The sequence below is a fragment of the Genypterus blacodes genome, unplaced genomic scaffold (genome assembly GCF_046128005.1).
Source record: "Genypterus blacodes isolate CSIRO-AG114 ecotype Tasmania unplaced genomic scaffold, CSIRO-AGI_Gbla_v1 ptg000030l_1, whole genome shotgun sequence".
Classification (NCBI taxonomy): domain Eukaryota; kingdom Metazoa; phylum Chordata; class Actinopteri; order Ophidiiformes; family Ophidiidae; genus Genypterus; species Genypterus blacodes.
Window position 1 is genome coordinate 245,001 of NW_027466843.1, and position 14,569 is coordinate 259,569.

The window sequence follows — 14,569 nt, forward strand, 5'->3', positions numbered from 1 at the left end:
TGCAATAGGGTCGCCACTACGCTTCAGTGTGTCCAGTTACGTTTCGGGCGTTTCCAAGCAAATGTTCAGTTCACTCATTCACACAGCTTCATCCTCACACTCCTCTTCTCTCCTCCCCACTTCCTCTATGCTGTGTCGGAAAGTGAACTTAAAGTGCTCTGCATATTCTGTTTTAGACAGATTACTTCCCGTTGCATCAGATCTATGTGGAGGCTTGGAGCTGCTGTCAGTGCACTCAGTCATCCAGGTCGGATCTACCAAACATCAAATCTGTGTTAAGATCTTTGTCATCCAAACACGGCAGCCTAAGTATTTCCCCAGCAGGCGTAGAGAGCCGGCTTTCCTCCTCAGATTAGATTCTGATAGTGTGTGTGTATGTGTGTTTGTGTGTTTGGGAGAGAAAGAGAGGGAGAGAGAGAGAGAGAGAGAGAGAGAGAGAGAGAGAGAGAGAGAGAGAGAGAGAGAGTACAGATTCACAGTTGATTGAGTAGAGGTGAAGGGGAGAGTATTGATTAGACGATACATACGTCGGCTTGGTTGATGTGCTTTATCCGTTGTGGTGGAATTAGGATGCATTAGTGTGTGTGTGTGTGTGTGGTTGTGTGTGTGTGTGTGTGTGTGTGTGTGTGTGTGTGTTTATCTGCTTTGCAAGGAGGACATTAGAGGGGCATGTATGGGGTTGTATATGTCATAAGAGAAGGAGAGAGTGTGTTATGGTTTGTTGAGGATTGATCAGACACAGAGGTGACCCTGCATTCAGACATGCTACCTGCACTTCCATATCAAACACCCCATGTGCCACACAGTGGTATGACCACTTTGACACTACCGCCATCTGTTCACTGCTGGGTACCATGGAACTCTAGTGGGACGAAACCACTGAGAGAGGGAATTACAAACATGGGAGGAGTAAGAAGACAGAAAGGAACCCTTGTCTTTCTTTTTTTCACAGACCTGCTCCAATTCACCCACAATGCAACAAGACCGGTGCCTCTTGGGGGAGGCGGAGGATGTTTCACAAGCCCATCAGTCACACACACCCTGAGGCATGAGCTGACACATGCACACACCATCGAGCTGTTTCACATGTAGTCATCATGTGACGGTCAAACATGTGGCCCATTACCAGAGGTAGCATCTCCTCATTCATCTGTGTCCACATGTCCATGAGTCAATAGAGAACAATACAGTGTTTTACCTCGTCCCAGATTGCTTCCAACAGTGACAACAATAACCATGGCAACTAATGACAACTGGAGCAAGATTAATTATTGAAATTTGCACTGTGGGGTTGAGGCGTCCCTCATGTGACACTCTGGGGCATTGATTCATTTCCCTGCACCAGAATTCTGAACTCTCAGTGGAAGGAGGGAGGAACAGAACAAGCACCTGGTGGCCCCACCAGAAGAAAACCCTGTAGAAGGAACTGGTATAGCTTAGAGACATACTGGGACCAGGACATGTCCCTCACACGCCATGATGCCTCACAGAGGGACACCGGGGTCAAGAACTACAAGCTGGGCAGACTGGTAGAAGGGAGGAAGGACAGATTTAAGATACTGCTGGTAAATAGATAAAGTGAACTGTGTGTGTGTGTGTGTGTGTGTGTGTGTGTGTGTGTGTGTGTGTGCGTGTGTGTGTGTGTGTGTGTGTGTATGAGTCATGCCTTGTACATTATTATAAAAAGATGCTAAATTGAGGTGTCATTGCATCAAAATTAAAATTCTCCTCTACATTAACAGCAAATTAAAAATACATGAAACAAAATCCAGACGTCCTACACACACACACACACACACACAGTCTATTTCACTGTGTACAGCAAGGAAAGATTTACTGTGCAGCAAGGAGCCAATCTCATCTCAAGATTGGAGTGACAAAATGCTTTATGACACACACACGAACACAGACACACACACACACACACCACATAAAATCCCCACTGTGTTTACTTTTTTTTTTTTTTTTTTTTTTACAACAAACCAATGAGAAATGTCTACGTCACAGCTTCATTCTTGCTCTTTCCCATTAAAGCTATTGACTTGTGTGTTGAAATGTGTCCCAGCATGTGTCCCATCACCCCTAGAGGGCGCTGCGCACCATCGCTCAATCATTCATGCGCTCCGCTCATTTTGTCCTGCATCTCCTCACATTAAAAGTACACTGACATCCCAATGATATAACATAAGACTATATATTTACATCCGGGAAATTGGCAGGATACGACACAGCTTCACTCAGTCAGGCTGCGGTGTGTGTAGCTGCGTTACATTTACATTTTCCTCCGGATAAACATCTAATATGGTGTTTTGTTTAGGTGAAACGTCGCTCCGTCCGTCGTTGAGTGTGTTTGTCGCCCACTTACCTTGCGTAGTAGCCTCGCTGATAGCCAAGGAGACCCACAACACCGCCACCGCAAACTTCATGCTGCCTCTCGGCGTTAACGGCACCGGACAGATGCGTGCACGGCGGAGATCAAACCATCGTGCGGGACACACCGAGTCCGTCCGTCCGTCCGTCGCTCTCTCCGCCCGGCTGGGACATCCGGGAGCACCGCCGCCGCTCGATTGTGTCCCGATCAAACGGCAGGTTGTCCGTGTATCACTGTGATGCTATACGGCTGCTATCCTTCCTCCTCTTCCGTCGCTTTCTACACACACACATACACACACACACATACATACACACTCGGGAGGAAGAGGAGGAGGAGGGCTGGCCCGTCAGAGGATGGAAGAGGACCGAAGTCCCCCCCCACCACCACCACACCGTCGGGAGAGAGGACATAGATAAATCAATCAATCAATAAACAAATAGATAGATCGATCAATTTAATCCGTCCTCCTTGACTGATATTATAAAATTATAATAATTTAATCCAATTCTTCCCGGGGTTTTACTCTGAAAGGTCACAAGCAATCTACTGCTCCATGTGCTTCTCATTAACTCTTGATTTAAAAGTTTGTATGCTCTTGGTTTGATTTGAGTCACACTAAAACATTCTGAGGGAGCCTCAACAAAGACCATGTGTTTTCTTTATCATAGGTCAGAAATGTTTGAGCATCCTTAGAAAAGCGCATGTGTCCATCTGAATACATGTAAGAAACAGGATTATTGATATATTTATAATTATTTATGAATATTTTTATTGCACTGTCCTGCTAGAAAAGGATCTCTCTCTAATAAAGGACGAGAGTGAGCATGTCCCATTGAATACATGTGTGAACAGACATTTTTACAGGACATGTAAAACGTGTTTAACTCCAAGAGCTGAGTCCTTGTAGACGTAAGACTCCAGCATGTGTGCAGCACTTAGGGTTTATGATAAATGGCTGAGGATCACCTCTCAGGAATCAGTGACCTGTGAGTTCATTCTCTCAAGCCTCTCACGCTGCTTTATAGGCTGCCTGCGAGTTTCCCCATTATTGTAAATCATCAGTCAGAGAGGGTAATTTGATGCGTCACTCACTTAGCCGCACACGCACACACACACACTGAACAGACACACACAATTTATACACAGGAAACAGCTACCGTACCATCATCATTACAGGAGAGGCCGGGTGTGGCGTAAATACTGTTTAAAATGGACCCTGGCTGATTTAGTCCTGCATCTCTGAAATGTCTGATGATGGAAAAGTCACACACACACACACACACACACACACACACACACACACACATACACACCAACACACACACACACACCAACACACACACACACACACACACACACACACACACACACACACAATACTCAAACTGAGCATGGAATCAACCCCAATTGATACAAACTCGCCTGAATTTCATGTGGAAGATCCATGCAGCCCCACAGATCAGCTGACTGGAAAAATAAACCCCATCACACCCTGAAACCAAATTTGATCAGAGCCCATAATGCAGGGAATGTGCATTCCAGGCCCCGATTGCAGTTTTACAAGTAAACCCATAAGACTATTTTGTGTGCTTGGTTGTTCCATAGCTATCACCTTTCACTGATAAAAGGTAAAGTGGGAAAGATTTGCGCTTGAAGTTGCGAAATCAATCTGATTACTTTATTGCCCAAGAGGCTGAGGTGATCTCGCTATCGATTCCGTGCGTGGAAAATGAGCAGTATGCATCATCTCCGCTTCGGTTCATTCCCATTACAAGCAAACACTGATCATTACGTGTTTCCTTGTAATAATCAGTTTATTTCCCTTTCTCATAGAAAGGGAAATAAATTGCAAAATAAACTGTAATGCAATGTGTGTTGCGTGTGAAACAATATTAGCCGGCAAACGCACACCGTGAAGAATGGGTTTGTTTGTTAAGGATCAGCCGGGCCATTTGATAAAGAGTTGCTTTATGCCATCTACTCAAGTAATGAAGTAAACATCATAAACATCTCTCTCTCTCTCTCTCTCTCTCTCTCTCTCTCTCTCTCTCTCTCTCTCTCTCTCTCTCTCTCTCTCTCGCTCTCTCTCTCTCTCTCTCTCTCTCTCTATTGCTTTCTCACTTTCACTCTCTCTCTGTCTCGCTCTCATTATCTATCTATGTATCTCTCTCTCTCTATCCCTCTCTCTATCTATCTATCTATCTATCTATCTATCTATCTATCTATCTATCTATCTATCTCTCTCTCTCTCTCTCCCTCTCTCCCTTTCTCTCTCTCTGTCCCTCTCTCTTTATCTATCTATGTATCTCTCTCTCTCTCTCTCTCTCTCTCTCTCTCTCTCTCTCTCTCTCTCTCTCTCTCTCTCTCTCTCTCTCTCTCTCTCTCTCTCTCTCTCTCTCTCCCTTCTAATTAAGTTAGAGCTGAAGCAGACGGGAGCTCAATCATCCAGCACCCACACACAATCACACAAGACAAATGGGATTTCATAGTGGGTCCATAAACACAACAGCAACATAGGAAACCTTTACAGCAAAACCCAACCACCACTTTTACTGCATATGTGTGGGTCCCAAACTTGAGAAGGTGCCAGTTGGCTCTTCAGCGTGAGGCTGTTGTCATTGGTTTTGTGTATCTCATTAAAAGCTGTTCCACTCAGGCACCTGATCGCTGCTCTGCTATTGCCAAGACTTACCCAGGGGAGAAACCTGGCTTATCGGTCACACACACATCCCATCTCTCAGTAAGGACCACCCTCCCTCCCAGTCTATCTCACACAACAACAAATTTAACCACTTCTGTGTCCATGCCCACCAAATGACAATGAATGCTCCTCCAGAGACTTGTTATCTGGCCTCACGAGTATAAAGATGCTGGACGGTCATTAAATTGAGGGCTACCTCATTAAATAGTCTCCAATCTGAGTTAATTTAGAAAATGGGTTCACATTAAAGTCAGTGGTTCTAAACGGATATCGGTGGAAGCAAACTGTGCTTTAGTTCACTTGATTAATAGAGTGAAATGTTCTTCTTTTAAAGGAAATGTCTACATTTATTCTACATTAATAGAGTAGAGGAGTCAGTAGAAAGCTTCTAAGGATCTAATGCCTTAACTCTTTCCTCTGTTCTTTAGCTCTCACAGCATTTCTCCATTGGTCTACATTATTCTGCTTTACGCCCACTTCTTTCCGTTCCTTTCGAGGAGGAAAAGACTAACAGAGTGTATCAGTGAGCAGCATGGGATCCACTTTTTGCCATCTGTGCAATGTTCCAGTACGACTGCTATTGTCCCTGATTGCGATGCATTCAAGACCCATCAGTAAGTGTGTGGATGAATCGGAGTGCAAGGGCTTTCTGAGGCTCAGAATTTGAATTTGTTGAATTTAATATGAAACAGGACACACACACACACACACACACACACACGCACAGATCTCTCTGCTCTTTTTCCAAACGGCCGCTGTTGTCCCCAGTACCATTTGCAGTCATGCTCCAGTGCTTGTTCAGTGACCTTTTCAGTCCAAACAGTGAGATGAAGGTAAAAACAGGGCTGAAATAGGAGCACTTGCCTGTAGCTGTGTATGTATGTATCCTTTGCGTGTGTATACAGTACGTGTGTGTCTGGAACTATTTTCAGTTTTAAAGTTATTTTTCTTACACCTTGCAGAATGAGCTAATTTTGAGTTGTAGAGGATCTGTTTTAAAGTGAGGATTGGGGTTGTCAGGATGTGTGTGTGTGTGTGTGTGTGTGTGTGTGTGTGTGTGTGTGTGTGTGTGTGTGTGTGTGTGTGTATGCATGTGTGTGTTTGTGTGTATATTTATATACCAAGCACAGTGAATTAAGCATATGTGATGCTGCTGCAGGGAGTTTGTCTAGGAATACACTCACACACACACACAGATGAACACACATGCTGTTAATGCTGGTGAGAGTGGGATTTGTCACAGTGCATTAGCTCAAAATCTTTGAGAGTGAATCTATGTAATAGATGCCATACAAATTTAACACAAGAGAGTTTGGAGAAAGATGATGTCATTCTTTCAGTTTTTCTCTTGTATTGTAGCTATGTCACCTTATTCCCCTTTGCTCTCTTCCAGCCTGCATCGTATCTCTACCATTCCATTACATATCCATTAGGTATCTATGTATATCTATTCTCTGCTACACGAGTTTCAACAACATACTGTTTACCATCTAAATGTCATAGAATGCACAAGAAATTTGCCCCTACAATCTTACACTTCCATAAACAGACAACAGTCCCTCCAACATTATTGGAGCCAGTGGAGACAGAGGAAGGCAGGTGCAAAGCCTCTTCCAACAAGAGCAATCCAATGCGGTTGAGTGACCAGAATTTGGAGTGAGGAGCAACTCCCTTGAGGGTAACCCTGCAGCATCCCTGGTCATCTTAGACAGAGACAAGCAGAGAGAGAGAGAGAGAGAGAGAGAGCAAGGACGAGTGGGAGAAAGAAAGAGAGGCACCGGAGGCAGAGACAGACTAGACCGAGGGCCCCAGCAATATTGAGGATGAGGTCTGGAATTGAAGGCATCGCTTAGATCCTGAACAACAACATGAATAAAAGTATGAATATTACAGTGGAAACAGTAATTGCAGAGAATGTAAATTAGAATTAACATCAATATCTATGCAAGTAACCAAGGGCACATATCAATAAGAATAGAGTGAAGTTATTAATGCATTAAGGTCAATTTGGTTCTATTTAAATGATGGGAATGTCCAAAACTGGAGGTATCAGGTTTTTCATGTTGGCAGTTATGTGTCCAGATTTGAAGCATTTCGAATTTAATTATGAATTTATTAACACCAAAATGAAAGGTTTTGCCATTTGGTCAACTGAAGGAAAATTTTTGAAACAAGGCTGAGACACCAAGTCCATAGTTAATGAGTTTATATCACATTTAAATTTGTAAATTAACTCGTAAACGTCATTATTAGATACATTGTGGAGTAAAATGTTGATGATTTAGAGTGCAGTAGCAGTATAAAGTAACACAAAATAGCAACAAGTCCAGAACAATGTTTCAAATTGTCAATAACTCCATTTAATTGAAGACACAAGGTCCTGTGTGAATGTAATCATTTGTGTAGTTGTTTTATACACCTGTGGGGGAAAAAAAAGGAGAATGATTTGGAGGACAGAGTGGGAATGTGCTGTGTGCCTGTCAGACTCTCTGGGGATCACACAGGCTGCAGTGGATGTGCAGAGATGTGCAGAGAGGCAGTTATCCAGATGTGATGTGCTGACATGCAAGCTCCTTCTCTGTGCTCGCATGCTGCACGGCTGCTCCCGAGAGGGAAACGGCTCTGCAAAGGTCTGCAGCGCTAATGGAGAATTCAGGGTGAGGAGCTTCCTGTATTTAGCTGTTGCACATGCTGTATGTCTGCTTGTGCATGCACACACATGCATGTGTACGGCCCGAGATGGTTAGAAGGAGATAGAACAGGGGAGCAGTAGCTGTAAGTTAAGTTACCTGAGAAAGATAAAGATGCAAATAATAATCAACTGCTTATTATGACAATGCGATAAGTCTGATTTTCTGCCCCAGTTGCCGTGGCAGCCAGGAGCAGCTGCAGTGGTTGGGCAGCATTCTTTCTACAATCCCTGTCCTCCATTCCCCAAGCCGGACAATTATCAATGATACGGAAAGCGATGGGAGATCCTGCCAGGCCTGCTTACCAAGCACATGCTGGGGGCATGAGAATACAATGAGGAGAGAGAGAGAGAGAGAGAGAGAGAGAGAGAGAGAGAGAGGGAGAGAATGAGAGGGAGCAAAGGAGAGAGAGAGGAGAGAGAGAGATTGTTGGCTTTGTGCACCAGAAAATGCTCAAAGGCAAGAGGAACAGATAGAACATGAAGGCACACACAAACACGCACATGCACTCACACACACTCACACACTTTTGGCACTCACTCCCTTGGTCTAAAGGTCCTGGAAGTACACTGGTAGGGAAGATATCAGTGATAGCGATCATTTGACAATAGCCAACGGACTTCTGAGTGAAAAACAACTGCAACACAAGAATGGATAAACAACTCTACACACACGTTTTCACTCAGACAGATGCGCACAGCAGGGGGTCAAAAGTTGACAGATTAGCTAAGCCATCCAAGTGTGTCATCTCCACTCTATCACTCTGCTTCTTTTACCCTGAAACTGTCACAAAGATGTTGTGGTTAGGAAGACAGAGATCTGACTCAGTGCGACTCCTGCATTCTCTCACACCGGATGGGTTTCTTGATACATCTACACGTGTCAGCTGCACACACACACGAACTCACACACATGCATAACCACATACACAGACGTACATAATCCATACGCCTGTGTCAGGGAAGCTGTCACAAAAATATTCTGGATAGGGAGTCAATGATATGACTCAATCTGAATTTCTTATGGCTTATTTTACTCCTTCCCTTCTTTGCATCACACACACTCAATGTATCCCCCTCCAAACACACACACACACACACACACACACACACACACACACACACACACACACACACACACACACACACACACACACATATCTTTGACTGACGCTGTCAAAATCATACTCTACAGTGAGACACAAATCTGACTCACAGACTCAGTATCTCTTTCTGTCTTACCATAGCTTTCTATCCTCTCTCTCTCATACTAACACACACACACACACACACACAGAGACACACATACAAGCCCTGTAATCTCCTGTATAATGAATCACCTTAGAACAGACAAGAATTTGAAGCCTCTGCCATACCCTGCAGGTATAGCTGTGGCGGCCATCAAAGAATAATGATTTGATATTTTTTACATAATATGATATGAAAACACACACACACACACACACACACACACACACACACACACACACACACACACACACTGTACCTGTGGCAATGTTGTATATGAAACTAAAAATAAAAGAGTTTAAATGGCAGTTTAAAACATAGAGATCTGTTTCAGGCTTGTACTTGGTACTCAGTGGTGGAAGGTTCTTTTTAATCAAAAGGTAAAAGTACATAACTATCTAAAAACCTCTCAATCTATGTTTCTCATTGCCATCCATCAGGTAAATGGTGGTGTCTTTGCATTCAGCTGTCAAATCTCCCAAATTAGAGCAGCTTTGATCTAAATATGAGATACATGGTTTTCAGGCGGAAAAGTTTGTGTTTGTACTTTTAGGTCAACTGAAGGAACAACATTTGCATTTCTGAAATGTAGAGGAGTACAAGAACCACGTGGCACAAAATGGAAGTTCATTTTAATTGCTTTCACCTTCTGTCTTTAATCAAGAATCCCTGTCTCAGGATTGTAAATGGTCTGATTATTATTAACATGACAGAAATTCAGTGAATCAATCTTTCTCCCTTCCATGGGAAATCAAGTTGAATAAGTGGTATTAGCATAATGTTTGTGTCATTATGGTAACAGGAAGGTTATGAGGAGTGCTTTTGGGAAATCAAATCTTGATCCATTTAGTTGTGGAAATCTCAGCAGAAGGGATGATCGCTACAAGAACCACGCAGCACAGACACTCACACTCACTACAGTCACTTGCAAGACTTCTGCATTCTCAGTCATATAGAGAGGAAAACCAAAGGATAAAGAGATGTCACTGTTATTATAATGCATCTCGCTTGCCGCCCACTCTTATTCTCTGAAGAGCTCTTGCCTGAGGGTCTTTAATGAGCATTTTAATGAGTGGGACATTAGCAATCCATTATGATGTCATAATACTCTCAAAGCAGTCGGGGCCACTCCAGAGATTCATCAGCCAGCACAAAGTGCAGGAGGAATGTACTATTTGTCTCACTGACTGTCACATCAAAAATAACATGACCTGCGTGAAACCATGTCACTGATATCGAGCCATATGTGAACACGCTCATGCATGGATGTAGAGTAAGTTGCTAATGATGGGATAAGCTGTTTTGATTTTCTTACACAAAACGTTGGTGTGTATTGGCTCATCAAGAACTAAAGTTGGTCTTAAATTTTAATGAATGAATTGCACATACAATATATCTACACATGATTACTTAGTGACGGTGGTATTAAATTAATGTTATTCTCTAACTGAATGATGCAAAACCAAAGCAATACCCCTCAGAAGCCAAGGTTTTATTTTATTTTATTTTATTTTATTTTATTTTATTTTATTTTATTTTATTTTATTTTATTTTATTTTATTTTATTAAATGTGATATCATGAAATATAGTGAATCAGTATTGTTTGCACATTAAAAAGCAAGCCAAGCACTTTGGTTTGGTGCCATGAAGTCTTAAAGCCATGAATTATTAAGAGGGAGCATCTTCCTAGTTAGTTCCAAGCGACTTGTTTGGCTTTATTGACAATGATATTGAACTGTGCACAACTACAACACACACATAAATCTGCTTACTGCACAGTTACATTCTGGAAGAATCAGAATTCCCTTGCTGAACCATGAGGAGCCTCATACATTAAGGTTGAGTATTGACCTGTGTTATAAGGGGAAAACAACTGCTCGGATCCAGCTGGGTACATAAACGCAGACAATGAAGAGCCAGACAGAGTTAACAGAAGGTCCTTAATCTAGGGATGGTGTGTGGGTCTGCCTGCCCGTGAGAACCTGAGACGGGGACAATCTCATGTTTGATCCCAACACAAGCACTAACCAAGCTGTTAGACTTCTGAGGAAGAAACAGTAGCTATATTGTGGATCTTGTTTCAGAAGTTATGATATTCAATGACCTCAGAACACACAACAGGATGAAATCATGAAAAGACAGAATGATGAACAGACGCTGAAAATCATGTGCTTTCTTTGCAGTATATCAAAGTGAGAGGGCCTCAGATGTGTGAATTATGCATGCATGGCTTTGGTTCGGTTTTCAGTCTTACTCTCCATTTTTACAGCTGGATAACAGTCTGTGATATCAGGTGCTAAAGCATGACATGGTGTTAGAAATGCCGAAATGGAAAGAAAAGAAATAATTTCCTTTTATTTCTCATAATTGTTCTAACCTGTGAATGTTAGTATTGCTACTGATACCCACCAGTATTGATGCTGTGAATACAATGTATTTTCACTGTGACATTTCAGCGCTGTAATATTGTACAGTCACACATCTGCCTCCCACTTCCTCGTCTGAAGAGTCCTGGGAGAGTTTCTGAGTTTATCATTGCACATCACACCTATGATATTTTCCTTCCTGCTTCCACCGCCAGCATAGAAAAAATATCTCTGCTGCTTTATTCTTTTATTCTTTTATTCTTTTACTCTACAGTATGTCTTCCTCCCCCGGTAACCCACAAGCAAGCGGTTTGGCTCACAAGGGAGAAAGTCAGCAGCGCTTTTATAAGTAGTTACTGGAAATAAATGTTAACAAAGCAACCAAACTTTTTTTATCCACATATAGAAATGCCTTCCTGACGTTTTTCCTGGATCAGTGTCAATAAAAGAAGTTTATTTCCAACAAAACAAGATAAAAATACATTTAGTTCTATTGCAGCTCTAGCGCTATTTCTCTCTCAACACATGTGTGTGTTAATAAAGTGTGTATGTACAAAAGGAGCAAGCCATTCAAAATGTTGTTCGTTTTTGATTATTACATAACTTAACATAACTAAAAAAATAGATAAATGGTAAATAGTAAATAGTTTATGAATTATATATTTTAAGAATCCACTGAATTAATTGCAATGATACAGAAAATAAACATGCACACACATGCTGTTTATCAATAATCGCCAGTCACTATAGGAATCATTCAGAGAGTTTCTTGTTTTAAACATGAAAGAGTGCAACCCTCCACCTGCCTCCATTCCTCAACTCTACCTCGTTTAAAGGCAGACTGCGCTCTCTGTGGTCTCTGCTACCATCTAGTGGTAACCTAATGTTACCACTGGACAAGCAGTCTGAATGGTTGTCTAGGACCTAGAAATAATGTTTAAATGATGTAAAAAATTATAAAACTGTGATCTCAATCTGCCTCAAAGTCTACTACAATGATGAAAACAATGCAACCCACAGATACAAAGTGTATTCAGTATCCTTGTAGAACTCGGAATTTATACATACAGCACCTCACTGAACGAAGCACAAAGTCGCTTTGCTTCATTTACCCAGCTTGGTTTTTTATTATGTCATATGGGTTAATGCAATACAGAAAAACCATTTTCTTGAGGAATTCAGAAGTACATTTATAATACATAGTATGACATTTCCTATTAGGACTGAACCCAATTGCTTTTGTTAAATCATTGACTTTCCAACACAGTGTAATTACAGCTTGACATCCCAATTCAATGTGACCTTGGCTGCTAAATGTCTCTCAGTATAGACGGCTCTCCATAGGAGCCCAGTGTAATGTTATATTGCAGTCAAGTTATTCAATCCTCCTTGATCCTTCTGACTTTGAGCATAGACCTTAACCTTTTCTGAATAGGAACTAAATCAGAATCATACACATAAGCAAGAAACACCTACCGCAATGGTCTGGGTATGGACTAGATCTCCACAATGTGTCAATGTACTTGTGGCTTCATATATGAAATTCAACTAGGGCACCAGAGGTCTTTCTCAGCATTTGTGCCAGCAGCCAGCAGCACATACAAAAGGGTTGCTGGGTGAATCTCTGGACCAGTAGAGTAAATCTGGGTGGAGAACTCACTGCTGAGGTGCTACCAACCAAGATGCCCATCCTCCAAATACTGAGTTGGAGATTCAATAGCCAGTGGTTGTTTGGGCAGCTGGTGAGTGTCTTGGGTGAGTTGTTCACTCAAAGTATAACGTTGAGTTTTATTCACTCAAACATAATGAAATACAGGGAAAATCCATGAAGCTACCACCTTCTGCCATGATGGACCAGTTACATCAATAACAACCTCTTATTGTTTAATTCATGTTTAAAGTCAGGCACAGAAATCAGCATCAAGTACAGCCTTGCATTCATAGCCAACGTTTTCATTATAAAAGCATCTATTGTATTGATAGCCTCTGTCCCTATTGCTTTCTCTCAACATGCAGACATGCAGATATAGCCTGTATACAATATGATGTTTTTACATTTAAGTAACCTAGATTTATAGCCTGGTTTCCTGGATTAGTTTTGCAGACGGAAATTGTGTTAATTGATATCTCTTATCTGGAGTTAGGTTCTACCATGTTAAATAATTGCATAGTTAATTTCTCTTACAATCATGAGACTAAAAGGTGTGCACAATTCTTCTTGGTCTTCTTTGGAATGCCTTGTATTTCCTGAGAATAGACTGCCTTTCTGACAGTTCTTTATCTGCCATCCATATACACACAGACACACACACTCATACACACACAGACACATACAAACAAATGTATCCCTTTTCAATAACATAAACCATTCCTGCCAGCTGCACAACATTGGCTCCTGATATTTTGGATTTTGCATTTATTTTAGCTGTTTTTAAGACCATATTTATATTTTCCTGCTAGACTCACACCTATTGTGATACTTACACAAAGTCTCTCATTCTGTCCTCAGCTATAGACTTATAAAAATAAAAAATATACATATACTCCCCTTTAACAGTGCGGTCTTCTGTAAAATGTGCCATTTCAGTGTTTCCTTTGTTATATCAGAGGTTTGACTGAATGGAGCCAGCATGCATTGTGACATTACTGTACACTCGCCTGTTGCAGTCAGAGTAGACAGCAAAATTGGATACAAGATGGCTGTTATGTCAAAATCATGCCAATAGACTGAAAGGCTTTAAGTTGAATTAAGCTGCAATATGTTTGGCAAGAGAAGACAGCAACACTCCAAATTAAGCTGGAAGACACTCATTCAATTGGAGATATGGTTTGTTTCAACCCAAAACCTGTAAATCCAACATTTGTTCTTTAGTTCTGTTTTGCTCTTCGCCAAAAGAGAAAATAATCTGGATATTTAGCTGGCTTGACATCAGTCATGTCATGCTTGATAGGGAGTACAGACAGCTAATCAGACTTTGTTGCCGCTTACAGATTTATATCAGGGGTTGATGAGGCCTGATAAGACGCAACAATGCCATCTTGTTTACAGGCAATAAAACAAATATAGAAAATTAAAGAGGCTAGATCGCTAAAGAGCTATTTGATTCCAATAAAATAAAATATTGAACTTACATGTCTAGGTTTATGGCTTAAGCTATACCCTTTTTTGTTTTGTCTTTTAATAACCTGT